This window comes from Berghia stephanieae, chromosome 2, assembly GCF_034508935.2.
Source record: "Berghia stephanieae isolate SIO BIC M18660-M18661 chromosome 2, UCSD_Bste_1.3, whole genome shotgun sequence".
NCBI lineage: Eukaryota > Metazoa > Mollusca > Gastropoda > Nudibranchia > Aeolidiidae > Berghia > Berghia stephanieae.
Genome location: NC_088361.1, coordinates 40,046,335 through 40,070,001, shown reverse-complemented (window position 1 = coordinate 40,070,001; position 23,667 = coordinate 40,046,335). Strand labels below are relative to the sequence as shown.

The following is a 23,667-nucleotide window of genomic DNA, read 5'->3' as shown; positions in this document are numbered from 1 at the left end:
TTTTTGTAGTGCATCTGTGTATGGTGGGATCGCTTCGTTGAATATGTTGCTGTTTGTAGAGTTGTTAAGTAGTCGTTTGTTAATGCTCTCTGTGTTGTTTTTATTATGGATGGCGGGTGGTTGCTATGTCCATGGACGTACACTGGGATGTTGTTGGGTTTTGAAAATGGTTGGTGAGTGCCGTTGTTCAGGTTGATAGTTATGTCTGGGAAATCGAATGTCTTTTTAATGGCTTTTATTGGTAATTTAAAGATTGTTATCCCGGAAGAATTTGCATATGTTTTTCTTTATAATTTCAGTGTGCCTCGGTCTTTTATTGCACAATGCGAGCCCGTCGTCTCTGTATAGTCCAAAGTTTATATCAAGATGTTGCAGTTGGAAAAGTAGGTAAAGTCCGTAATAATAATAATAGTCGTAGCTTCCCATGGCGACATCAAAGTTCGTGGACTTTTTTGTCCATGCTACTCCATTGTTGTATAGCGATGTGTTCTATGAGTGCAGGATGATATCGGTTTCTTCTTCGGTGATGTTATCACAAGTTTTCGCGAATTGTAGTGCTTTGAGAGGGTTGGGTTTTGGTGATTGAAGGGTATAAATTACAGGTATCAAAGATGATTGCATTTTGTCGTTGTTTATTTTCTGTGTTTCTGTACCAGTTGATAACTTCAGCGGTGTTTCTCTATTGGTTGAATGCGATTTCCTTGATGAAATTGGTGTTGATTCTGGCTAAAATCTGTTTGCTTATTTTTCCGATTTGTGATTTTCATGGGTGTATGAGACGGCATTGGCCGTTGTTACGAAAGTTTGATTGATGGTCTTTGATAGTGATGAAGGCGTTAGATTTTGCTGTGGTGTCTATTCTGTTGCTTAGCTGTAGGTTTTCGGCGAGGCTTTTGTCTTCTGCTGTTACATTATTATAGTAATTACGACATATGATGCGAGAACCTTGGATTGTTATTGATGATATGAGTTTAGCTAAAATGCTCACAACATCTGCCAGCTGGCAATAGGGTACTGACACACAAATTTACGAGTAACCTTGAACGTGTATAGTCTGATTGATATAATTTTATGAAAACTAATTACCAAAATGGCTGCCTTAATACAATAACAATGAGTTGAGTGACGTCAATGCCTTTCCTTCAATAGTCTGATTGATATAATTTTGTGAGAATTAATCACTATTGTGAGAAAGACGAACTTAACCCTCTTCCGCACTAGGACAGGACTGTCCTGGGACAGTCCTGTCCCAAATCTCTAACATATAGAATTTAGAGAAATCTTCCGCACCTATCGGGACGGGACAAAACAGTCCCGTTGTGTCCCAAGCAGTTGTGAAATGCTACAAAATCAACGGGACAGGACTGTCCCAGTCCCGTGTTCATATCGTTTGTGATAGTAGAAAAATATAGCAGTCTTCCGCACTAGGACAAAAAAGTCCCAGACTTGGCGGCGCCGTGTCAAAATTGAAATGCCTGTCTTTATTTTCTACTTTATTTTCTACTACTACTACTACTACTACATACTACTACTACTACTACTACTACTACTACTACTACTACTACTACTACTACTACTACTACTACTACTACTACTACTACTACTACTACTACTACTACTACTACTACTACTACTACTACTGTTGCTTCTGCTGCTGCTAATGCCACTAATATATTAACACCTACATCCCTTATATTTTGTATTTATTTCCAATTCCATTGTATTTATTTTCCAACAATAGTCCACACTTTATTTTAGTTCACTGTCTTCTATACTGCATTACACAGTTCCTCCCCGCCTCCCCTCTTTTGACATAATTAAGTACGCACCTTTTATAAATTTCTATTGCTCTGTTTTAATTCGCGCTTCCTCACAAAGTAGCATACAATTTCCGGCCCATCAATGTTTTTGTTTATGCACCTTAACAACGCCACTACCAAATTATCTCATTCGTCTGTAGTTTTTAATGCATCATGTGTTGTTGACGAAGGGGAAACCCGAAACGTCCATTTTATCTGTTTTGGTATATTAAACGGAAGCTTACATTCAATTTCACAGTTATAATTTATTTATGTATTTTAATTCTGAATATTAAAATGCAAGAACAATTCAAAAAATAATTCTATGTGATGAAACCACGTACAGAAGGCATAGCAACATAAACATTTTCGGCAATTTAAAAACGTATGTTTATAAATATAATTTAAGAAGTGTCACACTGTGACACAGCAGTAACGTGTCTAAAACCGGTCGCACATCTATTCGGCAACTTGTGGGATCAAGTATCTTTATCGTTATTTATTTCGGGAATTCTCAATGAAAATATTTTTAAGTAAGTCCTTCTGAGCCACTTGGGCTCATTGTAAGACAAATTAAGTCCTTTAGAGCCTTGTAGCCAATGGTGCAGGAGTTATCCCGGTTTCAATAGCGTGAAGCGGACAATTAACGTATTTGTTTGAAAACCTTTGAACAGGACGCTAGTCTATCGCAGATTACTATCCCAGTTTGACAGGTACCCTTTTACACCTGAATGGAGTGAGTGATTGGAGTAAATTTTCTTGCTCTAGAAAGTACAAATTGGCTTCGGTCGGAATCGAACACAGAACCTCTGAGTCCAGAGTACAACGCGCTAACCATGGGCCATCTTGCCTCCTAAGCTTATAAATCCGGAACTTACCCATGTTTCTGTGGCGTTGAGCGGACAGATAACAGTTTAAATTTAAAAAAAAATAAAATTCCCTTTTTCATCCCATAGGGGAAATTTTTCTCGAGGGTCTATTCCAAGGGAACACTGGAATAACCCAGGCGTCAGCCGCAATGCAGCGCCGCAAATTGAGCTAGGGCGAGGTATAACCCAGGCGTTAGCCGCAGTGCAGCGCCGCAAATTGAGCTAGACGAGGTGACTTACTCAAGGCAACACAGCGCATCAGCGGGTGATCGAACTGATGCCTTTCGGGTACGAAGCAAAGACCGTACCACCGAGCCATGCTGACTTTCTATTATCCTCTTGAATGATGCTAGTCCGTCAAAGATTACTTTCATCAGCGAACTGGTACTCATTTGCACCTGGGTTAAATGAGGTGATTCCAAGAAAGTCATTTTAAGATAAGATCGGAGATCACCATAGAGTCTACGGAATTAACCCTTGAGCAATCTTTGGGTCATTAAAGGATGCACCCAATACTGTTTTCTCTTTCAATTTGTTTTTTTTTCCCACGTAGTCAAGCACAGAAATATGCAACCTCTATTTCATCCATTACTAGTAGTAGTAGTAGTAGTAGTAGTAGTAGTAGTAGTAGTAGTAGTAGTAGTAGTAGTAGTAGTAGTAGTAGTAGTAGTAGTAGTAGTAGTAGTCGTAGTAGTAGTAGTAGTAGTAGTAGTTGTAGTAGTAGAAGTAGTGGTAGAAGAGGTGGTAGTTGTAGTGGTGGTGGTAGTAGTAGTAGTAGTAGTAGTAGTAGTAGTAGTAGTAGTTGTTGTTGTCGTTGTTGTTGTTGTAGATGTAGTAGTCGTAATAGTAGAAGTAGTGGTAGTAGTAGTAGTAGTAGTAGTAGTAGTAGTAGTAGTAGTAGTAGTAGTAGTAGTAGCAGTAGTAGTAGTAGTAGTAGTAGTAGTAGTAGTAGTAGTAGTAGTAGTAGTAGTAGTAGTAGTATAATATTACTCTTGCTATAAGAATATTTCATGATTATATAAATCTTATGTAAACAAATCCCATTGTACAGTGTAAAAAATCATTATCGTCATGTCGTATCTTATGTTGATTCATAAAATCTGAATCATTAGAGTTGTACCAAGGACATTTTAAAAAAATTATTAATCTATAATTCAAACTATTAAATAACTAATCTATTAATTAGAAGATTTTACATTATTATTATCACCATTATAATTATCATTATTATTATTATTATTATTATTATTATTATTATTATTATTATTATTATTATTATTATTATTATTATTATTATTATTATTATTATTATTATTATTATTATTATTATTATTATTATTATTATTATTATTATTATTATTATTATTATTATTATTATTATTATTATTATTATTATAATTATTATTACTATTATTATCATTATTACTATCATTGTTTGCCTTGCTTTATTATTGATTTTATTTACTTGATTTGTTGATGAAAATATTATATTCTTGTATGAATTATATTGACAATTGCCTAGAAACAAACTTTTGAATCTTGTAAAAAAAATAAATAAATAATGCATTCGCGCAGGTGTGTCCTGGGACAGTCCTGTCCTAGTGCGGAACCCCTTTTGAATAGAAGTTTTCTCCAGTGGGACAGGACAAATTTGTCCCGGGACAGTTTTGTCCTAGTGCGGAAGGAGTCTTAGACTCAATGGAATTTAGTAGTAGTAGTAGTAGTAGTAGTAGTAGTAGTAGTAGTAGTAGTAGTAGTAGTAGTAGTAGTAGTAGTAGTAGTAGTAGTAGGTAGTAGTAGTAGTAGTAGTAGAAGTAGTAGTAGGGATGCAGAAAATAAAGACAGGCATTTCAATTTTGACACGGCGCCGCCAAGTCTGGGACTTTTTTGTCCTAGTGCGGAAGGCTGCTATATTTTTCTACTATCACAAACGATATGAACACGGGACTGGGACAGTCCTGTCCCGTTGATTTTGTAGCATTTCACAACGGCTTGGGACACAACGGGACTGTTTTGTCCCGTCCCAATAGGTGCGGAAGATTTCTCTAAATTCTATATGTTAGAGATTTGGGACAGGACTGTCCCAGGACAGTCCTGTCCTAGTGCGGAAGAGGGTTTAGACTGGTAACGGTCGGTGTCTAATACCTCACGTGTGTGGGCAAAAATCCTGTACGACTGACGCATGGATTGTGTCACACCGACCTAGACGAGCCCCGTCAGCGGCACAAACCATAACGTCTATGGGAGCTTATTATGTTTCATCAGGTTATAATATCTTTAGTTATGGTTGGGGATAGGGTGGGGGTTCGTAGGGTTCCCCGACAAAAAAGGTGTGGGGCGAGGGGGGGGGGGGGGGTTCTCTCCGGATATTAATAGTAATAATAATAATAATAATAATAATAATAATAATAATAATAATAATAATAATAATAATAATAATAATAACAATAACAATAATACTAATAATAATAATAATAATAATAATAATAATAGTAATAATAATAATAATAATAATAATAATAATAATAATAATAATAATAATAATAATAATAATAATAATAATAATAATAATAATAATAATAATAATAATAATAATAATAATAATAATAATAATGATAATAATATTCCGTGTTTGATATATTGTTCTTTTTAAAATTTGTTACATTCATTTTTGTTCATTCCTTTTTTTTCATTTGGCTGTGAGTATACTTATTGCGTATATTTTATAACAAGGTTAAAACATTGATTAAAGGAGGAAGTATTGACACATCCCACATATTTTAGTTATAATATTATTATTGAAATATTACAAATGCATGACAATGCACAATTCTGTGTCAGGGTCACAGTCGTGTCAAAACATTGTACTACGTGCCCCATGAATCAGAACGCCTAACACAGTCTAGCAAATGCGCATACACGCATGTTATATTATATCATAATTAGGTAATGAAGATAAACTCTTCGTGTTATGTCGCGTGCTTTAACCATTTAACAGATGTACTCTGAAAACCCCCCCAAAAACACGTATTTAATAATTTGGCCAGAAAACTGGTCCTTCCAATATTGATCTATATAATGACCAGCATCTTGGAAAACACTTTCAAAACATGGGCCTTCGCGAAGTCCCAGGTTTGAAAGTATTTGTCAAGATGAAAGCCATTCAAATCGATCGACTTTTGAAATTTCTGGCCAATATTTTTAACACGAGTTTTTCCAGAGTACGGCAGTTAACAGGTTAAAGTATTTTGCTGTGTTAGAATTTTATCACTTAAATATTATTTACATATCGCGACTTGAACAAACGCCAGTTGTAAATTTTGTCCTGTTTAGGTGTGTTACACACTCATTTATAAGCTCAGGCTGTAAGGTTCTATGTTGATTAAAAAGGATTCAATCTATTACAACAAAATAAATAAGAAACCAACGTTTCGGAAAAAGTCGATTCACAAGCAAAACCATCTAGGTACCAATAATATAATATAGTCTCTACTTATTTGGATTACTTATTTCTATTACTGGGGATGGTCGATATTACTTTCCATGTGTTCGAGGTCATTTGTCACATTGCAAAATTTGCTCAAAGTGACCCACATAGTGAAACGTATTCACGGTTTGCGAAATATCCCATATCACAATAGGTTATTTTGTTCAGCTTGACTCATGGATATGTTTACAACTTTCATAAAGAAAGCAGCGTGTTTGCATTAAAAAAAAGTTATATCCATTCATTTGACAGCAACAAATTATGGGATCGATGACTTCTTTGGACGAAAAATTGAATATAGATCGCTGCCATATGTGTTACATCAGTGCTGTTATTTTTCGTCCAATCAAATCTCATTTTTCGCAATCTTTGACCAGCTCCAGATAAGTGACCTTTAGTAAAATCACATAACTAAACTGATTTCTGCTATTCATTGCCAGATAATCTTAAGTGCATCGGTTTTATGTATTTCTCAGATTAGATAGAGGTAAACGAAATGATGTTCATTTTGATGTGATCTACTCACAAATTATATTAGCTACTTTTCAGATTGAGACGAAACCAGGCAATTAGTCGAATGCCATTTTATCTAATTATGCATAATTTGTTCCTGAGCAATGCATGGGTAAGTTTATATGCCAATTATAGCATCGTGTGGAGTATTGATTATCACATAACATCAAATTCGAACACTATGTGGAAAAAATGAACTAAGATAACGTGTTGTCTTTGTTTTTATTGATAGAAGACGACGGCTCTTCGTGGAGAACTTAATATATTTGTGAAGGGGGTGATCGCCATCATAACTTTCTCCAGTTTACGAAGTCAAAATCTCTTGAACAATTCTTCCACATTTGAAATTGGGTGAGTAGAACTCCTGGCCTTATTAATCATCCGATCAAGTTTCTTAATGTCACACATACTGACATTTCCACACCATGATGTAATACAAAATATAATAACGGTCTCCAAAACAGATCTATAAAAAAGGGTGCACAAAGTTTTGTCTATGTCAAATTCTGAAAGTTTCCGAATAAAGCACATTCTTTTGTTCAAGTTATGGATAAACATCATTGGTTTGTAAATGCCTATGTGTAACCATCAACGTGTTTAGTCGCATTGATAGAATTTAGTGAAAGTTCATCATAAAAATGGCTAGCTAAAACAATAACAAAGAGCTGAGAGACGTCAATTTCATTCCATCTAAACATACCTGCCTCGTGTGAGCGACAAGGTATTTGATCCCCTCTCAATCTTTCTCTCCCTCCATCCTTCTCCCTCTCTCCCTTGCTCCCATGTCTCTTCCCCCTCTCTGATTCTTTTATAATGACAATAATAATAATAATAATAATAATAATAATAATAATAATAATAATAATAATAATAATAATAATAATAATAATAATAATAATAATAATAATAATTTGAAGTTGGGATGCAGCGAGGTGTTTTTAGTACTAAGTCGAATAGCCCGAGTCCCTTCCCCTTTCTTATGGGCCTACTTAACTTACTGGCCCATAAACGAAACAAGGAGCCGAGCCAGTTTCAAAATTCAAATGGTGTCGATTATTTCTAGTTGATTTTAATCATTCTGTGCTTTTCTATTTTATCAAATTTGTTTCTGTGTAATGGAATATTGTACACGTTTACAATTGCAATTTTGTTGTATATTAAAAAATCAATTTAAACTTTTCAAAACCGTGAATCTCAGGGATGTTGCCCACTTTGTCACAGACCCAGTTTGTCACAGATAAAGTTTGTCACAGAGCAAGTTTGTCACAGGTTCCAGATTAGCGCAAGTAGGCCTTAGATGATTTCTTTGCCTTTCTTTGTTACATACAGCGTAAATCTGATGAACAAAATGATGTACAACTACTCAAGTTTTATGTTGTCCTGCGCATCAGAAATAACGATACCAGTTTATTTGTTATACTCTAGAATTTCAATCCTTCAATTTACTCGTCTCATAACTTCTAGTTGCAATGAACGCGTTTTTCACACAAACTGTTGATCTATATACAGCCTTTTAAAAGAAGCATAATTATGTCTTAAAAGAAGACTCATGAATAAGATCGTTTTGTTATTTCATATAAATATATGAGTATTGATGACAGTAATAATTACAGCACGTTAACACTTTAGTTGTAACTGAAGTTGTTCATTCTCCACATTCAACTGGTGTCCCTCTAAAATGTCAATTCACCTTTTTTCATTTTGTATGCAAATTAAAGCAAATTACTCTGTAAATTTTAACAATGAACGTTCTTTCGTGAAAACAATTTTAAAATAAAATTCAATTCATAGAATCAATCGATCAATCAATCAATCAATCAATCATTCATATTGTCTTTTTGAAAGTGTCAGTGTCAGTGATTACTTCCATCATGCCCAGGGCACATTCGAGACAGGGTCGGCCTGTGACCAACTGCGTCTGTGACAAACTGGTAAGCTTCCGAATCTCAGTGGATCAGCTGTGAACGTGTAAACTGTGCTGTTTACAAACATGAAAGGCGATGTGCAAAGCTTGTTGTTTTTTGTTTTATTGTGTGTTTTTTTTTCTTTTTTGTTTTTTTTTTTAGTAAAAAGGGGTGGGTGGTTCTTTTATCCTACTTTGTTTTAGCCCTTTCTTGTGGTTTTTGATTTTATTTTGACCACGACAACTCAAAGTCAATATTCCTTTCATGATGAATTTAGTTAAGTCTGCAGTTAAGTTATTAAATATAAAAGTAATAGGAACAGCAATGGTAGATATCAGAGAGATAAATCTTACGTTAACTCACTCAATCCTGGAGACTTTGCTACTGTTCAAAATTGGGGAAAAAATGTATTAAAAATTAGCATGCGCATCGATATTTTTATTCAACTACCATTAACATGTAAAAATGAAAAACATTAGCTTTGATACTACGTCTATAATTTGTCTCAGAAAAATGTAATAAATAGGCATGGGGTAAAAGTAACCCGGGTAAACAACGGATTTAGTCGGTTTTAGGGTTGAGTGTTAACTTAATTGTTTTCAAACATGCTCCCGAACATTTTGTAAAATTGAGATGATTGAGATGTTTTGTTTAGAGAATAACATATGTGCACGCCACACGTTTTTTCCTCATAGAATAATAGTTTAAAAATAATATGCTTTGTCACAATATGTAAAAAAAAATGAAAGTGGAATAGAAATCTCTCAAACTGTTTAATTTCAAATAATTAGGGAGTTGTTTTTTGTATTTGACAACATCGTTAAAAAAGTTGTTAAATGAGAAAAAATATGCATTCAAGACTGGTGACCAAGAGGAAAGGAAAAAAGTTCAAAGAAAATTAAATAAAGCTATCCGAGAGAGGAAACAAATATACGAAGAAAATATTGAGAGGAAACTTAAAGGTAATAATATGAAAAGTGTGTGGAACAATATCAAAAGAGTCACAGGAATGAACGGTAATAAAAAATCAAAATTAAAGTTAGAAAGGGTACAGAAAAAGAATATGCCGATAAGCTTAACAACTTCTATGCTCGATTCGATAAACACGATTTCACAGACGAGATTAACAACCGAACTGAGCAACTCAAACATCACGGAACAGAGAAACAAAGGGACATCACTCAGCCAACGTCATTAAACTGTTCAAAAATATTAAAGCGGATAAAGCAAGCGGACCTGATCAAATTTCATCAAATTTTTTGAAATCATGTGCAAATGAACTCGCCTAGACGTCTATATTTTTACACACATTTTAATTAGTCCCTAAGAAACGGGCATATTCCAAGAATTTGGAAAACTTCAAAAATAATTCCCGTCCCAAAACATCAAAAAGCCAAAGAAATGAATGGTTTTCGTCCTGTAGCGCTGACATACATCCCTATGAAATGTCTAGAAAGGATTATCCAACAAAGATTTCTACAACAAAGTACACAACAACATCTAGTCAAAAAGCAGTTTGCTTACAAATCAGGGAGTGGGGTGGACGACGCTATATTAGTGTTTTCTCATACTTAGACACTCCAAATGCGTATGTCAGAACCCTATTCGTAGACTTTTCGAGTGCATTCAACACCATCCAGCCTCACATACTAATCCCTAAACTACTGCCCATGGAGATAAGTCCCTCGATTGCACTCTGGGTACTAGAATTCTTGACAGACCGACCACAATTCGTTTCCCTCATGGACGATGAGAACAACAAAGTTGAATCCTCTACCCTTATCACCAACACTGGGGTACCCCAAGGAACTGTCCTTGTTCCAACACTTTTCGTTATATACACAAATGACTGCATAAGCGGAACCAATAATGTAAATATTTTAAAATATTCCGACGATACCGCTATTCAGGCCTTGATTACAACCGGAGATTATAACGAAATTAATAGAATTGTTGAATGGTGTGATAATAACTATCTAGAACTTAATGCAAAGAAAACTAAAAAAATGATATTTGATTTTAGGAAAGATGGTAACATATGTGAAAATATAATTATTAAAAACGAAAAGGTAGAGAGGGTAGTGGAGTATAAATACCTCGGTATACTTGTCAATGAAAAATTAGACTGGACAAATCATTCATGCATGAATAGTACTTAATAAGATGAAGACAAGATTATTCATGATGAGGAGACTGTACTCCATAAATGGTGACAAAGCAATTTTATCTTTGTTTTATAAATCTTGCATTGTAAGTCCTTTTTGTTTCTGTGAAGCTGCTTGGGGTGGGAATTGTAAAAAAGCTGAGATAATAAAAATAAACAGAATAATAAAGCATGCTAATCGAAAATTAGGAAACGATGGATGGAACAATTTTGAAGATTTTCACAAAGATATTGCTAATGTTAAGATTAACAAAATTCAAAAAGACGAGTCCCACCCTCTGTACAACGGAATCGAAATAAGCCACCGGAGTAACAGAATAATACACATGAAAACCAAAAGGCAATGATATTTTAATTCATTTTTACCATCAGCAATACGGAACTTTAGGATGATATTTATTACATGAAATTTGAAAGATACTATATTTGCTCTAAAATTTATTTATTGATGCATGTTTACATGGTTCTAATCTGCAGTATTTATTATTTATTTATACATTCAAATACCACGCTTTGTTTTTTACTTTTTATCAACCTGTGTTGGCTATGTGCAATCCTTCCCAATCTATTTTCAAAATTCTATTTACATTACAAATCCATTATTACAACTCGATTCTACTTTCATGTCCGATTTTAATAGCATTGCTTGTATCTAAGTGTTGTATATTTTATGAATATTTTATTATATTTGATGTTTATTTTGTTTTTATAATTAGTTTCGTATTTTCATCAATTAGTTCGCTGTAAAATATATTTATTTATGCATGTTTACACGGTGCTGTATCTACATTATTTATTATTTATTTATACATTCATACATACCATGCTTATTTTTACTTTTTATCAACCTGTGTTGGCTATGTGCAATCCTTCCAAATCTATTTTCAAAATTCTATTTACATTATAAATCCATTATTACAACTCTATTCTACTTTCATGTCCGATTTTTATAGCATTGCTTGTTACTGCTGTATATTTTATAAATATTTTATTATATTCAATGTTTATTTTTTTATTTTTTTTATTAGCTTCGTACTTTCATCAATTAGTTCATGACAGATTTATACTGTACTTATATAACGATGAATGATGTGTAACATTATGATAATTTTCATTCAGGATCAGTAAAGTATATCTTTTCTTATCTTATCTTAAATAATAAGAAACATAGGGACAAAAGTAAATTGGTGTGTGGTTTGTTCACCTCAGTCAGAGTCATAAGGCAAAGCCTTGCAAATCATAATCATAGGCTCTTAAATAATTAACAAAACCAACCATTGTCACCAAAAACAGGATGTTTTATGTGTGTGTGTGTGTGTGTGTGTGTATGTGTGTGTGTGTTTGTGTGTGTGTGTGTGTCTAATGTATCCCTCAAGTTAAAATAAAAAGCGGCAATGATTGTTTTTTTTTAAGTCGCCCGTGGAGCCGGAGTCTATCCCGGTATCAATAGCGTGAAATTGCTTGCTATTCTTTGGATAGGCCACTAATCAACACAAAGTTCTTTATGCCAGATTTAATAGATTCAGCTACCCAATTACTGCTGGGTGGATAGGCTGATCAGCCTAGGCCACAGTCCTTTTGCCTGTAAAGCGAGTGCTCTACCAATTGAGCTATCAAGACCCTCACTAAAGTAGACATGACAATATTTAATTGATCTCCCCCCCCCCTTTTTTTTTTAAATCGACATTTAACTATTACATATTAAGAATATACGATGCTGTTTTTTGGAACCTTTGTAAAATACATGATATGATATGATCTGATCGAAAATACTTAAGTTCCTCCTGCATAATTCCTGCACAGTTAGTTTACATTTGAATTCTTCTTGTTAAACTCATACATACCCCCTATAGAATAATAAATCATATCCTGGCGAATGCACACATGCTATGTATGTAAATTTGTATAATATATGAATTTTAAGACTATCTAGAGTTATGGTCCTTAATCAGATTCCCTCACAGATTGAGTAGACACTTTTTTGTTGTATTTTTTTTAAAAAATGGTGGATCAATTGTTGTAAAGCATGAATAAGAGGTTGGAGGTCCAGACATCTTTCCTTTGCTATATAAAATGAAATGCAAGGTTATATTTTACGTTCCTCTTCATCTTTCCTATTTCAAGTTATTTTGAAGAATATTCTATCTAAAACTGAAAAGGCAATATTATTTAAAGATTGGCTCGATCAAAATAGGAAAATAATTCCCCATAAATTACGATGAAGGGGTTTCCTTTTATGTACTAGATTTGAATTGGATTGTCCCTGGTCATCTTAACTATAAACTTTTTTTCTTTTGTCAGCGAAATTTATTCCATTGTATATTATTGTACTGACAAATCTATGTCGTTTTCCATAGCTGACAAAAATGTTGTAATAGTAATCTAATAAATTATGGATTCAAAACGTAAATAAGAGCCTATCATATGTTTTTATCATATTATCAGTCCTTTTAGGTCACTGGCGGTCGCTCTATAGAGCCAAGTTGCTTTGTGACACCCTAGACTTTTCAAAGAATTTAGCATCCCGCTTATGAAACTTCCTTTAAAAGTTTTAAAATAAAAAACAAATATTTTGGTACTTTATGCTATTCGTCAACTGTGTGATTTGTTCAATCGCTCTCCCTCACTGATTTTACGCTTTCCCCCCTGCTCGTTTATTTCAATCATCACTCTGCGCCAACACACACCTCTCTCGAGTCACCCTCTTGTCGTGGCTAATACAATGTAAGCGACGTGAGACATAATAATAATAATAATAATAATAATCTTTATTGTCCAAATTAAAGGCAATTCATGTGAGGTAAACAATGCTCAGTTTGGTTCATGGTATGAACATCACCACATTTACAAATACAGACACAGCCATACACGAACATACACGCTTGCACATTGTTTCTACACATGTATACAAAAGAAATGAGCGTACATACAAACACATATACATACATACATACATGCAGACATACATACAAACCAGCATATCATCGTATATGCATGCCTACATACATACATACATACATACATACATACATACATACATACATACATACATACATACATACATACATACATACATACATACATACATACATATATACAGGCACACAGACAGACAGATAGAACGATACGATATATTTGCTGGGACAGCAGATAACCATATTATAAATATAGTGTCTTATATTAAGAAGAATATGGCAATGATTGTGATGATGATGATGATGATGATGATGATGATGATGATGATGATGAAGATGATGATGACTACGATAATGATGATGATGATGATGATGATGATGATGATGATGATGATGATGATGATGATGATGATGATGATAACGACGGCGGCAATGTCGATGATGATGATTCACGACACTGCTTCTCGTTATTTTCATTGGTTGTCTCATTTTTCCACAAAAGATTTGTTAATTAATTTTATGGCAGTTGGAATGAAGGTTGTCTTATGTCGATTTGTCCTACATTTTGCTTCTAGATACCGTCTTCCGGAGCGCAGAAGTTGGAATTTTTCGCTCAGCGGATGCCTCTTTTCGTTGATAATGTTAAAAGATTTCTTCTCAACTTCATTAATAAAAGTTGTGTCAAGGCTTCTAAGGTCGGTGTTAATTATTTTTGAAGCCTCTCTGAGGGTTCTATGTAGTTTGGATTTTTCTTTTGTTCCACAGCTTCCATACCACATTGTGATGCCAAACGAAACGATACTCAATATTAATGACTTGTAGATTTGTATCATGGTCTTTCTGTTCACATTGAAAGACCTTAATTTTCTGAGTATATACAAGCGCTGGTTACATTTTTTGATGACATTTTTGGTGTGCGATTCAAATCTTAGACTGTTATCTATAATTACACCAAGGTATTTAAACGTTTCAACAGTTTCAACCGCCTGATTGTTAATTTTTGTTATTTGTCTTGCTCTTTTTCCTATTTTTCTGTGATCAAACAGTTGTTCCTTTGTTTTTGTTACATTGAGCTCTAGACAGTTATCGGCACACCATTTGCTGAATTTACTAACTTGCTCAGTGTATTTAAATTCGGAGACGGAATCATTGAGCAGGCCGAGTATTGCGGTGTCATCAGCATACTTGATGAGTTGGCAGTTATCAAAGCTAGCCACACAATCGTTTGTATAGAGGATGTAAAGTAGAGGTGAGCTTACACACCCTTGTGGGCATCCGTTTGAAAGAGTTTTTACTGATGATATATTTGAGCCTACTCTGACATGTTGGGGGCGATCGATGAGAAAGTTGTTATACCAGTTGATGAGGTAATGGGGAAGGTTTAGAGCATGCAGTTTACTGATTAATATGTTGGTTTTCATGGCATTAAAGGCAGACGAAAAATCGACGTATAGGATTCGGCAGTAGTTGGCGGGTGAAACATCCAAGTGATTTGATATTGAATGCATCACTGTGAGGAGTGCGTCTTCCACACTAAGATTTTGTTGGTAGGCAAACTGATATGGATCAAGTATGTGTTGGTCATATATAAATTGCAACAGCTCTCTTTTCAGAATTTTTTCCAGACATTTCATAATAATTGATGTTAAGCAACAGGTCTATAATCATTCAGCTGAGTTGGTGGATTCTTTTTGGGTACTGGAATTATAGTCGATGTTTTCCATATAATTGGGATTTTCTGTTCATCTATTGAACGTTGGAAAATAGGCAAGAAAGGGACAGCTAGTTGGTTGTTACAGTTTGAAATGAGTTCCCCACTAAGTCCATCTGGACCTGGTGCTTTTTTCTTTTTACATAACTTAAGAACATTGATGACCTCCTCTTCTTCGATTTCTGGCGGAGGAGACGTATTTTTTGTTATGATATTAATTTTTGAAAGTACGTTGTCAATGGTGTCGAATCGACAGTAAAACTTATTTAATTCCTCGATATTCATATGTGTGTCATTGTTAAAATCGGTCTTTTTGTTGTTAACGCCACCCATTTCTTTAATCATCCTCCACGCCTGCGATGCATTTGAATTTTTAAGGTTTGTTTCCATTTTATCTTTATATTTACGTTTTTCTTCTTTTATAATGGGCATGATCTATATTATTAACTTTCCATGTGCTCGAGGTCATTGGTCACCAGGGACGGCTGGTAATAATGGGCAGGGTGGGCAAATACCAGCCTGTTTTTTTCAAGTTATAAGTTGTATTACCAGGTCCGAAATAATCAAATTTAAATTAGATAATTTCAAAAGTTACTACTTAAACTTGAATCATAATATGTGATGTGTGCATTCTCCATTAAAAACAATAAAATTAAAATAAATGGCGCTGGCTTCCGCGACAACAGACGTGTTGTGAATGTTTACCTATTTTCTACACATATTTTTATTCATTTATCATTCAATCGTCGGAATTTAAGCCTAATTTTTATTCAAAATGGATGTGAAGTATATATTGTTCCTGATTTTTATATTTATTAGTATATTTATAAGCATAAATGGTGTTTTAGCCTGTGATTTTGCTGCCAAAATAAGCCTATCGATAACTTATACTTCAGAGACTCTCCGATCCCTCCAACCCGTGTCACCCCCACCACCCACTATTGACACATCGTTTATTAAAGTAAGAAAGAGGGGGAGAAAAGGAGGAATAAAAACAAAATTTAACAGACGGTCTTTTCGTCCATTTTTACCCTGTGTAGTGACAGGTAATGTAAGATCACTGAAAAATAAAATTGATGAACTGTTTTCACTGTGTCGTTTTAATAGTGACTATCGTCAAGCCTCCATAATAGCGTTAACAGAGACTTGGCTATCTCCTCACATACCATCATCATGTTTTAATATTGAACAATATTCACTATTTCGAGGAGATCGGACTAATGTAAATAAACGAACTGGGGGTGGGGTGTGCACATATATTAACAACAAATGGTGCCACCCCAATAACAGTCAGATAAAGAAAATGTATTGTGACGATTATATTGAATTTATTACTGTTTCGTCACGACCATATTATCTACCCCGAGAATATACTCATGTCATCATCATCAACGTCTACATTCCACCATCATCAGACAACACCACAGCGAAAAATATTTTGAGGAAAGAAATACAGGACATTCAAATTAAGTCACCCGATGCCGTATTGATGGTCACTGGCGATTTTAACCAATGTAACGATTTTACTCTCCCGGGACTTCATCAATACGTGGACTGCGAGACAAGGGACAAAAAAACATTAGATTTATTCCTGTGTAATATTAAAAATAGTTATAAATGTTTACCCCGTGCCCCATTAGGTTTATCTGACCACTGCATGCTCTTGCTACTCCCCACCTACCGCCCTGTTTTTAAACGTGTAAAACCAGTAAAGAAAAGTGTACAGATCTGGAACGGAAGTGTGTGTGAAGATTTGCGTGGTTGTTTTGAATGCACTGACTGGAATGTTTTTATCGAATCATGTGATAGTGTGGATGAGCTGAATGACTGTGTGAGTGAGTATTTAATATTCTGTGAACAGCTAGTGTCTTGTAAAAAAGAAATAAAATATTATCCTAACAACAAGCCTTGGATAACAAAAGATCTAAAACTTTTATTGAACCAAAAGAAAACTCTCTATACTAGTGGAAACAAAAAAGATCTGAAAACAAAACAAAAAGAGATAAAGAGGGTAATATCTAGTTGTAGAGATAAGTACAAAAATAAAATTGAAAAATGCTTTTCTTCTGGGGATATACGGGACACGTGGCGGGGGCTTAAAACTGCTGTGAACTATAATCCAAAGCCCACGATTATATCAGAAGATATCGAAATTGAAACTTTAAATACATTTTATTCACGTTTCGACACAGCAAACAAATTTGATATTGAAAATGAAAAACATAAATTAGACAGGGCTTTGGAAGATGAAATGACTATTGAGGTCAGTGAAGAGGAAACGAGATTCGTATTTTCGAAACTAAACGAGAGGAAGGCTGCTGGGCCGGATGGATTGAAAGGAAAATTATTAAAAGAATGTGCCCATCAGCTTTCCCCCATTTATACACATATTTTTAACTGGTCCCTCCAATGCGTTTCAATTTATAGTGACAGTTTTAACTATTTTACAGTGTTTGAAATTATTCATATTATAAAGCGCAGCTCTGGTTATAGAGCTGCTCCTTTTTTATATATATACATCCTATTTCCATTGTATTTTTATCTTATGTGTAAATTATAACACGTCTGTACAAAAAATTTCCTTTTTGGGATGCAATAAAGTATTATTATTATTATTATTATTATTATTATTATTATTATTATTATTATTATTATTATTATTGATACTTCATACTGAAATCAATTTGTGTGTATTTTTGATAGATTGCGAATCACCATGCACCCCGTAATGCATAAACCAGGATACGCTCCTGTTCTTTTTATCACCCCCCCCCCAACCACTCCACTCCACTCCGCCCACATCGTCATCTCATCGTCACGTCGCCTGACGGTGAACTAACTCCGATTTTTGCTGTCTGGCCTCTCTAGTACTAGGTCGGGCTAATTCAAATGAGCCCACCTTAATAACCAGTGAACACTGAATAGAGCTTTTGGCAAACGAACTTTTTCTTATTTATTGCCTTACTTGTGCTGGTACCATTGATGTAATGACTTTGGGAAGGTTCCAGTATTGAATTAAATTTATTAACTTACTAATATTATATCAATTTAGTATTAATTTGTGTTGTTTTTATATATTTGTTTATCCATTTAAATTATTTCTTTATTTTTTTCTCGTTTTCTTTAGTACTTCTCAAAACTCATTTATTTAAATTGTTTTCTTTTTGTTTTTTGTTTGTTTGTTTTTTGTTTTTGTTTTTTAACAAATTAATTTGTTAGTTCTTTTTTAAAATTATTATTCTTAAACTAATTACCGCTATATTTTTATTGCCAGACTAAATAATTTTGCAAAACAATGCAATTTTCTATTGTATTCCCTCTAATAAAATAAAACACTTTTATTCAAAAGTCACGACTAAATAAATATATAAAATACAACCACCATTTTGGTTTTCTCAACAATTGAATTAGTATACGAGAAATACTCTTCTGAGTAAGGAGAGAGTTGAATTCTAAGTTATAGAGGAAATAAATACGTTTAAAGGAAGGGTGGGCAGATTCCGTACTTGCCCGTCCTGAAGCAAATACATACTACATAAGATGGTTCGCGATGAAGAGGCCGGAAGCTAGGGGTTGGTTGGGGAAGGAGTAAAGATAACACGGTCGTTAGTGTGATAGTATAACGAATGCATGAGGAGAGATTAGTAACATTCTTTTGTCTTAATTTTATTCTGTGAATTATTGGCGAAAGCCTAAGATTAAATAAACTTTGTAATATCGTATGGTGGTAACCATCATTGTCGACGACATCGTCGTTGTCATCATCATCATCATCATCACCATCATCATCATCATCATCATCATCATCATCATCATCATTAACAACAACAACAACAACAACAACAACAACAACAACAACAACAACAACAACAACAATATTAACAACAAGTACAACAATAGCAATAAAAACAATATCAACATCATCATACAATTTCCGTCATCGTCTCCACAACTATCATTCTAACCAACAGCACCACCAAAACCACTATCATAATTACATCCTCCCTCACCGCCTCGTCTTCCTCCTCCTCCTCCACCACCACCACCACCGCTACCACTATTCCAACCACTACCACCACCGGCACAATCATTCTAACCACCAAGACAGCAGTAAAAATGATGCAATTTCAGCTCTGAATGAAACTCGAGTCATATTGCTGTTGTTGCTTCTCGATGAAAACTTTAAGGTTACTACATACTACTGAAAACCAGTAAAATCTCGCCGTTGAGGGATTAAAGCATCTCTTTAATTTTTCGAGTGAATGAAATGGACTTCTGTTGTCAAGGTGTTGTCGCATTATGTCTCGTCGCTTTATTTTTTAGTTGTATTCTCTTTCGTGATTACTTTTTGATTACGTTTGGAATAATTAAAATTTACTGGTATTGTCATTTCATTGTGAATGTGATTATTTGTGGTTGAAATATTTTTTTTTAAAGGTGAAAAAAAAATTATAATTTAAAAAAAAAAAAAAAATATATATATAAATATATATATATATATATATATATATATATATATATATATATATATATATATATATATATATATATATATATATATATGACCGGATCATCTTTGCCCCACCACTGTAAATAGGCTAGAACCGCCACTGTTGGTCACATTGCAAAATGTGCTCAAAGTGACCCACTTAGTGAAAAGTGCTCACAGCTTTTTAAATATCTAACATCACGATTGGCCATTTTATTCAGCTTGACACATGGGTATGTTTATAACTTTTGTAAACAAAGCAGCGTGTTTACATTTTAAAAGAAATATCCAATTGTTGGACGTCAACAAGTCATGTGATTGATGACCTGGTTGGACGAAAACATGAATATAGATCGCTCCCATTGAATAGAGAAAGACAGTCGTAAGAGGAAGTTAGGATTATCGAACTTGACCTTGAACATTTACTGTCTTTCATAAATAAAATAATTTGATCAGGGCGGCAAAGTGGAGATGGAACAACCGGAGGCTCTAGTTAGGATAGAATTGATTACTAAATAACTTATAGTTAATATCATAACATGGTGCTGCTCACTGCAATTAAACACTAAAACGAAGATGAAATTAATAAATATAGACTCAACAAATGATTTATTGCTTGAATAAATACGGAAAGAAGAAAACTAAAATTTACTTCCCCGACCAAAGTCCTATGACATTAAAAACAAGAAACCCGGATTTAAGAAGTCATTCACGACAACGTACGATGGGCTTAACTGTTTAGGGTAATTTACTATAGTATAGGCCTAAACTGTATTGTCTTTTGAGTCTATAGGTAATATAGGCTTCAACAGTCATGAAGTCATTTCCCTCGTAATGACGCATGGTAACTTAGCAACTGGCTCTAAACAATCGGAACAATGGCGGACGCCCTTATGAAATATTCCTCCGACGAGCATAAAAGTGTATCCAGAGGAGAAAAAAAATAAATATGATCATGTTTTAACGTTTATACACTCTGATCACATGACATATGAAAAGTTCTAGCCAGCATGAAGAATAAAAAGTACCCATTTTCTTTGTTTAGAACCAGGCTGTTCGCCGTTGATGGGCGACGTGACATCAGACTAGTGAATCTTATTGGGAGTTGGGATGCCGTTTGAATGTTATTAGCATAGGTATATGAATAGACAGGACCTTCCCATTCTCCCGCTTACCACATCCCTTTACTTCACTGCGCGCTGTCCTCCATCGACGATAAGACCCTCACTTTCGGGAATTCCCCTTGTTAGTCATTGCCGCTTACCGTATTTCTTTTTTTTTTTTGCGTTCGTTAATCCCATGTTTTATTTATCCTTCGTGCAATCATTCATTTAATATAATTAATCTTAAGATTTTTAAAAAATCGACAATGTTCCAGTTCCCTCTTTGGTAGTGGCTGTGCATCGCCACAAAGGACATTTTTGCCGCGAAAAATCAGTGGCGCCTCAAAATACATCGGCATAATGTGTCCAAGAAATTATATAGACAAGAGAAATGATAATGATATTCTGGACAATCGTGCCCAGTCCAACAGCAACACTCTACCGTCAAACAGCTTCGTGGACTTGCACATACAAACGATAGTACTGACAAGTTTACAGTCAAGGCACAGAAGCCTTTTTTCATCACTGAAATACCATTTCTTTGACCATGAAATATGGGCATTGAGGCTGATCACATAACATTGATCAAGACCATCGCCACTGTCCATATCAAGATGCGACTGCTGAAGGCTGCCAAATGCTTCCATCAAAGGAAAATATGTACTGTTGGGCCGGGCATCAGAGATGATAAAATTAAATAAGATCATTCTCTTCACAAAATCAATGAATAGGAACCATAATCATATATGCTGTCGGATACAAATATCAATGATAAGTGTTAAAACTAGGAGGTAGAAGTAGTAGATGAATTTAAATACCTCGGAGTGTATATTGACAACTCTCTTACTTTTTTAAAAAAAGATAGATTTTATTAACAGATAAGTGGGGCAGAGATTGCATCTCTCTAGTAAATTTAGAAATATAGCGAAAAAACAATGATCCTAATGTATAACTCGCTTATAAGAAGTGTAATTTCCTTTGGTATTGTGATGTGGTATGGTAACTGTGGGGTGAAATAGAATAATAAAATCCAACTTATAATAAATATCGCTGGGAAAATCGTTGGTTGTAATTTTTTAAGAGCATCTGAACTCCACCAGAAAAGTATCCTCATTATAGCACATTCTATATTTACCCAACCACCCCACCCCCTACAACATTTATTTAAGTTGTTACCATCTGGTAGACGTTTCGAAGACATTAAAACTAGAAATAACAGATACAAAAACTTTTTTATACCCACAGCAGCAGTAAGAGTACAAAATGAAAAGAAGTAACGTATATAATATCTTATCTGTTATTAGACATTGCCTGAATGTGGTATATTGATTATTTTTAAAAAATGAAAGTTTGAATCGTCACTGTACGTCTCTCTCTCTCTCTCACACACTCTCTCTCTCTCTCTCTCTCTCTCTCTCTCTATCTCTCTCTCTATATATATGCATATATATTATATACATGTATATATATATATATATATGTATATGTATTTATATATATATATATATACATGTATATCAGTGTTGGTGGGTACTCGTAGGTACGAAAGTGCTCGATAATGATGGTTAGAGCTAATATAAAATATCAATTGTCACTCACATTATATGGCCGAGACGTTCGTTTCTGTGGCTTTCTTCCACGTCCTCAGTCGACTGAGGACGTGGAAGAAAGCCACAGAAACGAACGTCTCGGCCATATAATGTGAGTGACAATTTATATTATATATATATATATAATATAATATATATATATATATATATATATATATATATATATATATATATATATATATACATATATATATATATATATATATATATATATATATATATATATATTTGTATATACATATATCAAAGTTTGTAATCATAATGATATGCTTTTTAGATAGGTTACACAAAGCCTATTTAAGTGCACTTTTTGTGTCATTTATGTCTGCGCATATGATGTACATGCTGTAACCAAATGAAACATTGCCTTCATGGACAATAAAGATATTATTATCATTATTACTGCAACAGGGACTGAATACGGACCACATAAACCTGTTGATTTGAAGATAACTGCAAACAAAGCCAAGAATGATCATAAATTTAACAACTACACATGTATAGATAGAATGAGGATGACTCACGCAGGTCTTTGTTATTGTTTTTTTTTTTTTTTTTGCAATCCACGTTTATGAGTCATTCTCACTAAACTGTTTCAACGAGACCATGAACGTTAAAGGTTACAAATAGGTTTGTGTGTTGGTCCGTCATACTTCCGGATGTCAATTTTGTTAGCCAAGCGCATACTATCTATAATGATTTAATTCGATTCATCGATAACTAGTGATAGACAATGAATTGTAATTTTGCCTGGACCGATCGATGGATGGATCACTTTAACAAATAGGATGCAAATTTAATTTCCGTGAGTATGCTTCCTAAACTTTGATCGAGATATACACATATATACGCGCACACACACACACACACACACACACACAAACTCACACACATACACACACATACACACACACACACGAACACATCTTTTAAAAACTTTTAAATATTTGTTGGAAGTAATTAATGACTTAATTATGCTCTTGGAATATTTGTGGCTCCTTTTAAAAATTATTTCTCTTAGTGTTGTTTTGTGGGGTAGTTGCACACATATGTAATGGCTTATGATCGCATAGTGGTGTTTTTGATAGATAGTAATATTATCC

General features: G+C 34.1%; 1 protein-coding gene across 3 annotated transcripts in view; it reads left to right on the top strand.

Moving 5' to 3' along the window:
• LOC144964858 (sodium-dependent glucose transporter 1A-like) overlaps window positions 1–23,667 on the top strand; it is a 66,526-nt gene that overhangs the window by 10,237 nt on the left and 32,622 nt on the right. The window contains exons 1-2 of one of the 3 annotated variants that reach the window (XM_078899573.1): window positions 5,981–6,134; window positions 6,901–7,019. The gene's annotated coding sequence lies outside the window, so the exon portion shown is untranslated. Of the gene's footprint in view, window positions 1–5,980; window positions 6,135–6,900; window positions 7,020–23,164; window positions 23,370–23,667 lie in introns of those variants that run through there. The other 2 variants (XM_078899572.1, XM_078899574.1) reach the window with 2 other exon arrangements.